Source organism: Nyctereutes procyonoides, unplaced genomic scaffold (assembly GCF_905146905.1).
Source record: "Nyctereutes procyonoides isolate TBG_1078 unplaced genomic scaffold, NYPRO_anot_genome, whole genome shotgun sequence".
Taxonomy (NCBI): Eukaryota; Metazoa; Chordata; class Mammalia; order Carnivora; family Canidae; genus Nyctereutes; species Nyctereutes procyonoides.
In genome coordinates, this window is record NW_026575035.1 from 26,288,498 (window position 1) to 26,297,649 (window position 9,152).

Consider the following 9,152-nt stretch of genomic DNA (forward strand, 5'->3'; position numbering starts at 1 on the left):
CACCTCAGTCTAATGGCCTCCTTGTTTAATTAACTTAACAAAAAGATCTTTATTAACTTGATAAACAGCAATTATGAAAAACTACAGCTAGCAACATATGAAATCAATGCTCTTTCAGTCTGTCCATGATTTCGTTCGAAATCAATGGTCAATAGCTTAATGCCTTCTTCCTAAAATTGGGAAAAAGGCAATGATGTTTTCTCTTATGACCTTCATTCAACAGTGTACTGGAGGTCCTAACCACTGTAATAGTGCAAAACAGAGACATCAAGGATTACAGATTAGAGAGAAAAAAGTATTAAGTGTCATTAGTTGCAGATGAAATGATCATCAATATAGAGAATGCTAAGAAAATGACAAAACAGCTATTAAAAGTGACAATGAATTTAGAACACAGAATACAAAATCAATATGAAAATCAATTTGTTCTCAAATGTCAGTGAAAATGGCATGGTAATGACTTTGAAAATACTCTCTCCTCCATAAAAGTAACAGCAGGAACAAAAAAAGTGGGAAAAAATATCAGAATCAACATTTTAAGAATCTGAAAATTAACCCCAGATTGTTGAGCATTTATTTAAGAAAAACAGCTGAATCTTGGTGAGAACACTAAGCTTTGTGGCTTTTTAACTTGATAAATTTCCATCCCCCTACCTCCAGATTTGAAAACCAATGTCCTAGAGAAAGGTAGCCATCCCACAATACGCCTCTTTGGCATACAGATTAACTTGAGCTAATTACTTTGAGAAACTGCAGACAGAAGAGACACTCTGAAAACAGTTGACTTTTCCCTATTTTCAGTGAAATTTGCATTCGGAAGGGGGCATATAGGAAGAGAGCTATTATGAGAGATCACTTTTTCCCCTGAGAGACTTTTCTTTTTTAAGATTTTATTTATTTATTCATACACAGAGGGGGGGGGGCAGAGACACAGGCAGAGGGAGAAGCAAGCTCCCTGCAGGGAGCCCAATGTGGGACTCGATCCCGGGTCTCCAGGATCACACCCCAGGCTGCAGGCACCGCCAAGCCGCTGCACCACTGGGGCTGCCCTCCCCTGAGAGACTTATCTGCATGACAGAAACTGACATTTAATCTTCTCATTTTCCCAAGAATTGCCTTCCAAGTCCCAGACCCCTATCCTTTTCCTTAGTTCAGAATGATATATGAACTTTAATGTTCTGGCCACCTTTTAAGCTTCATATTTGTGTGAGGTCCCCAGTATATGTAAATAATTGAAATAATTTTTCTTCTGTTAATCTTAATTAAATCAATTTAATTCTTATGCCAGCTATAGAACCTACAAGAGTAGAAGAGAAAAATTTTCTTCTCCTACAGTTCCATGTTAGCCACACCAGCAGCCTGGCAGTGAAAACTAGCCACCTGGCAGCCACCCCAGGAGACAGGATATAGTTGATGTTCCTTAAAAACCTCATTCTCAAATGACTAAAGTCATTTTCCTGTCAGATGGTTCCCTGGAAGACCTCATGTGCAAAGCTGTCTTTACTTCACCTGACTAGACATTTGCTCATTGTGAAAAGCCTTTTCCTCATTTATTTTTTTTATTGTTTTCCTAAAAATAATTACAGGCACTGTATTTAAATACAGGTAACTCCAAGAATATTTTTCATAACATCATTTCAAGTAGGAGAACATAGGAATCAACATAAGTGTTATCAATAGAGAACTAGATATATAGTATGTGATCTATGCACAAATGGGGACTTTAAAAGATATTGAGGAAAATGTCACAATTAAGTTCTAAAATGTACTTAGGTTAAAAAGGTGGATTGGGTGACATTCTTAGAGATTATTGTCACTGAGAAATGTATTCAACATTATAATAATTTATATTTTGAAAACCAATGACATGTTATTATATTAAAATGCATTATATAAGAACAATCCTATAGAATGACTGATATTTTATTTTCTAAAGATTAGAATGAAATCTCTATTTAATAAGATTTCTGGGCCTTGACATTTATTTAGGCCATTTAGTTGTGTTCAATACAATACCATTTTAATTGAATGGAAAAAAATGGAGCATCTATTAGTTTACTGTAACTGGATTTAAATAAACATCTTAAAAGAAGAGCTTATTTAGGAGTCTACATTACAATGGATAAAGCATGATATTGCATGGGGATTTAGGGATTATCAAGATAAAATGCAAAACCCAGTTTTGAACTTTTATTATTGCAAAAGAAAATAAAGAAGAGGGCAAAATGAGAACATGGTGAAATAAAACCTCAACCTCTTACATGGTCACATTTGTATGTTGGAAAATTTGACGTATTTTTGTTAATTGACAAATTAAACTCCAGGTCCCAGGCCTAGGCAACCAGTAATCTTCCATGTCTCCAAAGATTTGCTTACTCTGGACATTTTATATAAATGGCATCAAATGTTATGCATTGTTTTGTAACTAACTTCTTTCACTTAGTATGATTGCAGAGTTCACCCATGTTGTAGCAGGTATCATCAGTACATCACTTATTTTTATTGATAATGGTGACCATGATGAAGGGTTTGTCAAATTCTCCATAGTAAAATCACTATTTTTTATCTTTCTACCCACTGTACTCTTTGGAAGGAAGTCAACGTCTGTAGCTTACACATAAGGAATGAGAAGGATCAAGGAACGACTCTATGGTCTTGAAGCAGGTAACCAATTATTTGGAATTCTTTTGCACAGATTTATCTTCTTTGCTCCACTTACTTATCCCATCATTTATTTGAATCAATATGGAGATGAATAGGCAGAATTGGAAGACTCAAAATTGTTTTTTTAGGAGATTTTTGGGCAGTGAAAGTAGTCTGTGTCATATTATAATGATAGACTTATATCATTATACTTTTGTCCAAACCATGGAATGTAAATATTAAGAGTGGGCCCAAAGGTAAACTAAAGGTTTTGGTGACTCTGATGTACCTATGTAGGCTTGTCAATCTTAACAAATGTACCCTCTTAGTGGGGGATGCGTGTTGGCGGGGTGGGGGCAGCAGGCAGTGGGTATACGGGAAATCTCTGGAATTTCCTCTCAGTTTTGTTGTAAACCTAAAACTGCTCTACAAAAAATTAAGTCAGGTGTGTGTGTGTTGGCATGTGTATGTGTATTTTCCTTTTTATTTCTTTTCATCTATCATGGACTATGTATTAGTGTTTGATCTAAGAACTCATTGTAAAACCCGAACCTCATAGATTTTCTCTTCTGTTGTTTTCTGGGAGTTTTATATTTTACATTTTGTGTTAAGGTCTATGTTCCATTTTGAGTCGACTTTTCTAAAAGATGTAAGCTCTGTGTCTCAGTTCATTTTAGAGGAGGGATAATATAGACATCCATTGAATGGCCTTTGTTTCTTTTTCTAAGATCAGTTGAATGTATTTGTGTAGGTTTAATTCTAGTTGTCTCTTCTCTTTCATCTGTGTTATTCTCTCCCAGACACCACACTGCCTTGATAACTATAGCTTTATGATAAATATAGAAATCAGGTTGTTGATTTCTAAAGGTTGAATTTATTTATTCTATAAATATAGAAATCAGGTTGTTGATTTCAAAATCCTTGAACTTTTTTTTTTCTTTAGTCTTGTGTTGACTATTCTAGATCTTTGCCTTTCCATAAATTTGGAATCAGTTTATTCATATCTAAAAACGTCTTGTGGAGACATTGGTATTGCATTGAATATATAGATCAAATGTTTAAGAAAATTTGACATTTAACAATGTTGAGTCTTCCAATCCATGAACATAGAATCACTCTATTTGTTTAGATCATTTTCAATTTCTTTCCTCAGAGTTTTGTACTTTTCTACATATACATCATGTACATATTTTGTTAGATTTAAACATTTAACAGTTTTTTGTTAATAGTTTGAGATTTTCTGTATAGACAAAAATGTTGCCAGCTTGTAAGGACTGATTCATATCTTCCTTTTCAATTTAAATACAATTGCTTTACTTTTCTTATGTATTGCCCTAGTAAAGGCTTTTGGCATAATATTGAATTAAAGAGTAACATTTTTAAAAAAGATTTTATGTATTTATGGGAGTCACACACAGAGAGAGGAAGAAACATAGGCAGAGGGAGAGGCAGGCTATGAAAGATCCCGGGACCTGATCACGACCTGATCACGACCTGAGCCAAAGGCAGATGCTCAGCCACTGTGCGACCCAGGCATCCCAAGAGAGTACATTTTTGCTCCCAATCTTCCTCCCAGTTTCAGACCGTTAAGATGTTAGCTCTAGGATTTTTCTGAGTTCAATCTATATATTCATGCATTTGAAATATACAATTCAGTAGCTTTTAGTATTTGCATAGAATTTGCAGCTATGATCACATCAATTTTATGACCTTTCCATCATCTCTTCAAGAAAACCTACACTCTTTAGTTATTACTGCTCATGTTCCTTTTGCCCCAGCCCTAAGAAACCAGTAATTTATTTTCTTTTTTGCATATATTTACTGAATATCAGCATTTCATACATGTGGAATCATATAACATGTGGTATTTTGTGACTTGCTTGCTCACCTAACATTATGTTTAAAACTTCATACATGTAACATTACATATATGATTTCTTCATTTTGGGGGCCAAATAGTCTTCCATTGCATGGATATACCACATTTGTTTATTGATTCATCAGTTCATAAACATTTAGAGTTATTTTCCACATATTAGCCATTATAATACTGTAATGAACATTTGTGTACAAGTTTTCATTGGAAATTTATTTTTATTTTTATTGAGTATATCCCTAGAGTTGAATTTCCAGGGAAAATTGTACCTATTTTTAATTTTCTGGAAAACCTATAATCTGGCTTTTTTTTTTTTAAGTGACTGCGCTCTTTTATAGTACCACCAGCAGTTCATGAGGGTTCCAATTTCACCACCTATTCATCATCAGTGATCTAATTTTTATGATTACATACCCTACTGGATGTGAAGAGGTGTCTCATTGTGATATTGATTACATTTCCCCTAAACAATGATGTTGCTTATCTTTTTATGTACTTATTGGCCATATGCATTATCTTCTTTAGAGAAATGTCTATTTAAGTCATCTGTCCATTTTAAATTTTTTTGCCTGATTTTTTGGGTTTACAACTATTGGGTTTTAAGAATTATTCTGCACACACATTACTTATCAAATATATGATTTACAAATATTTTCTCCTATTCTGTGGGTTGTCTTTTCACTTTCTTGGTAGTGTATTTTTAAGCACAATAGTATTCAATTTTGATGAAGTTAACTAATCCAATTTTCTTGTATGGGTTGTGTTTTTGGTGTCACATCTACAACTCTGTTGACAAATGCGAGGTCATGAAGATTTACCCCTAAGATTTTTATAGTTTTGGCTCTTATATTTCCATTGCTGTATCTACAGTTATGTTTTAGTTTTAAAGTCTATTTTGGGGGAATCCCTGGGTGGCTCAGTGGTTTAGCTCCTGCCTTTGGCCCAGGGCGTGATGCTGGAGTCCCGGGATTGAGTCCCACATCGGGTTCCCTGCATGGAGCCTGCTTCTCCCTCTGCCTGTGTCTCTATCTCTGTCTGTGTCTTTCATAAATAAAATAAATAAATAAATAAATAAAAATAAATAAATAAAATCTTTAAAAAAAAGTCTATTTGTCTAACATTGGTATAGCCACTCCAGCTTTTTTGTTGTTATTATTTGCATAATCTATATTTTATTCCATCATTTTAAATAGATTTTGTTTTGTTTTGTTTTGTTTTCAGCCTGACAATCTCTGGATTTATTTGATTCTTTAACCCATTCGTATTTAACATTACTAACATAGTAATACCTATCATTTATCCTTTTGTTTTCTTTATGTGCCATTTCTTATTTTTTTTTAATTTATTTTACAACTTTCTTTTGCATTAAGTGAAAATTAATGTAACATTTTCCAATTTCTTATTCTTCTCTTCAGTGGCTATTCTCAGGCTTGTCATATATACTTTAACTTAGCAAAGTTTACTTTATATTTTACTATATATTAAGTTAATTACGATGCAATTCAGAAATGTTTTTCTTATATAGCTCAACTTCTCTTTTCTTACTTTGGGAAGAGATAATATGTATTATTTTTATATATGTTATGTCCTACATATGTCACAAACTCAACAATACATTGTTATAATTATTTCTTTATGATTTTATGTCTTTGGAAAGCTGAGAGAAAGGATAGCAAGTATATATTTAATAGCTTTTCTCATATTAGCCTTCGTAGTTTTATTCTTGTTTCATTTGTTCTTCCTGTGGTTTCAAGTTAGTATTAGAGCTATTTTCTTAGCCCCATAGATCTTTGTTCTCACCTTAGTCCCTGGTGCTGTTATTGGCAAATATGTTACGTTTTTAAAAGTTATAGGCTTAACAATATAATTTTATACATTTTGCTTTATATAATTGCTTTTAAAATCACTTAAGAGAACAAAAGCAAATAAATATGCATTCACACTCTTTTTAAAATTACAAAATTATCTTCACCAGTGCTCTTTTTCTTCCTGTAGTTACTAGTTACTGTCTGGGTTACTCATTTTCAGCCTGAAGAACTTCCTGTATTATTTCTTGAAAACTGGTTCTTCTTGCAACAAATCTTTTGTTCTTATTATCTGGAAATATCTTTATTTTACTTTTATTTTTAAAGTATAGCTTGCTGAATATAGGATTTGCTATGGAGGTAATTGTATCCCCTCAAAATTTATATGTTAAAGTCCTAACTTCCAATGTGACTATTTCTGGAGATTAAGTCTTTAAGAGGTAATTAAGTTTAAATGAGGTCATAAGGGTGGGGCCCTAATTCCATAGGACTCCCCACCTTGTAAGAAGAGGAATAATTCTCTCTTGCTTTTTTTTTTTTTTTCTTTTCATTCATGGACTGAGGAAAATACATGTGACAACCTATTGTGAGAAGGGGACCATCTGCAAGTCAAAAAGTAAAAATTCTCCAGAAATTGAATCTGCCAGAACCTTGATCTTGCACTTCTGGCCTCTAGAACTGTGGGTAATTAAATAAATCTCTGTTGTTTAAGCCAATGCAGTACATTGTTAAGGCAGCCCTAGAAGACTAATACAGACTTTTTGGCTCCAGGTTTGTTTTCTTTTTCTTTTTTCTTTTCCTTTGAGCCCTTTGAATATGTTATCACACTGTTTTCTCCATCTACGATTTATGAGAAGCCATAAACTGTTTAGTGTTTTTGAAACTTCCTTCTAAGTGATGACTGATTTTTCTTTTTGCTGTTTTTGAGATATTCTCATCATTGGCTTTCATTATTTCCATTATGCCACAAATTTTGGATCTTTTTCGGTTTCTCCTACTCACTCAGTTTTTCAAGCTTCTTCAAATGTGTAAAGTTTTTCTTCAAATCTGGTGTGGAGAAAACTAAGGCCATTCCACTTCAAGTTCAGCGTTAGCACAAGAACAGCCATCCCAGGCCCCTGTGAATAAGAGCTGAAATTTACATTACTTCAGTTACAGCTTACAGCTTAAAGTCTTAGAAAGCCCCATATTAGAATGAGAACAAAGCTCAATGCCCTTGAAAGCCCCATATCAGAATGTAAACAGAACTTGGGAAATTCCTTCACCCCTTCTGGAGGTCTCCTAGACCAGCCCTTAAAACTAAGCTAAAGCCCACTTCGGGGTCCAAGTCCCTGCTCTGCAGTGTCAGGTATACTTGGACCCAAGCTCGAGCTTGTAAATAAACCCTCGTGTGTTTGCATTGGTGTCAGCTCCTTGGTGGTTTCTCGGATTTACAATCTTGGACACAACAATCCCCAAACAGCCTGACAGGTAAATAATAAATCTTTCCACTGGTCTGAAGCCACTAAGTGTGGTGTGTGACATGGCTCCATTTCTTTCTGGCAAACTTGTGCTTGAGTTTTGCTGCACTGAGCTTCATTTGTCGAGCTATATAGAAACTTTATTATATACTTATCTGACCTAAGTCAGAATTTTCAATATTTGGTTTTGGAAGGACGATTATACAGGCCTGGGGCTCTCCTTAGTGGCCCTGGGTTATGCATTTCAGCCTGGAAATATCTGTGTTTAGAACAAAACTGGTTGAAAATAGGTTTAGGGAAGAGTCTCACCTGTCACCAATTCATTGTGTCTCAGCCAAGTTTTGATCTTTGTTCTGTAAAGTGCTCAAAGTCTTGTACCTTATGCAAGGTGTGGGCACATCAGTCGGTCACTTGTGAAACAGCAGTTACTAAAGAATTTTTAAAAATACAGAGAAAAAAATGCAGCCATTATCTGGAATGCTGAAGTCTGTACATCTAAGAGCACAGGGCTCACTAGGACCCATAAATATTCTGCTGCTGCTGTCTGTGCTTCTGTTACAACAAAGACCTTGCTCTGCAAGATTATAGAGAAAAGCACTCAGGTTACCCCTGTGGCACAATGAAGAGGTTAATTCAAACCCAACATAAGCCCAACTTCAATCCTATAAAGCAACCATTGTCATGGGGGAAGCTACAAACACAAGGCATACTACTTTGCAGATCTCTGGAGGAACAAACATATATATGAGCAAGGTAGAGAGGAATGTGTCTGAAGTATATTTATTCAGTAACAAAAATTTAATATATATGCCACCGAAGTGAGCACTAACGACAACAATTTAAAAATAGAAAAGAAAGATAAAAGAAAATTAGAAATCTGGTTATAGAGAAGGAAACAAACAAAATAACTGAAACAGAGATCCACAATTTGACCAAATCTAAAATTTACTAAAATAATTTGTATAACAAAAGTTTAAAGGCTACTGATTGCCTTTTGTGTCTCAACATCTTTGTGGGTTTTTTTTTTTCCTTTTTTAATTATGGATTGCTTCACTAATTTCCATGTCACTGTTGCACAGGGGACATGTTAATCTCTATTGATCCAATTTTAGGATATGTGCTGCCAAAGTGAACATTCAACATTAGATCTGAATTTACTTTAGTATCTGTTAAAATATACCCACTGACAAATCTTCATGGTTTTCATCTTCATGGTCTGGGGCTCAAATTACAGATACACCTGGGATTCCACCTAGTAAGCAAGGTACTTTTCCTATTCTTAAAAGATTTACAAAATATAAAGTAGAGTACAAATAAATATGTCTCAGCTTGACCATCAGAACTATCATCTTGCCTAATTCTGCACTA

The 9,152-nt window shown here is 34.3% G+C and overlaps 1 pseudogene; it reads right to left on the reverse strand.

The window, feature by feature from the left end:
* Window positions 1-8,818: 8,818 nt before the first annotated feature.
* LOC129505440 (U6 spliceosomal RNA) lies at window positions 8,819-8,918 on the reverse strand (annotated as a pseudogene).
* Between the last annotated feature and the right edge of the window lie 234 nt (window positions 8,919-9,152).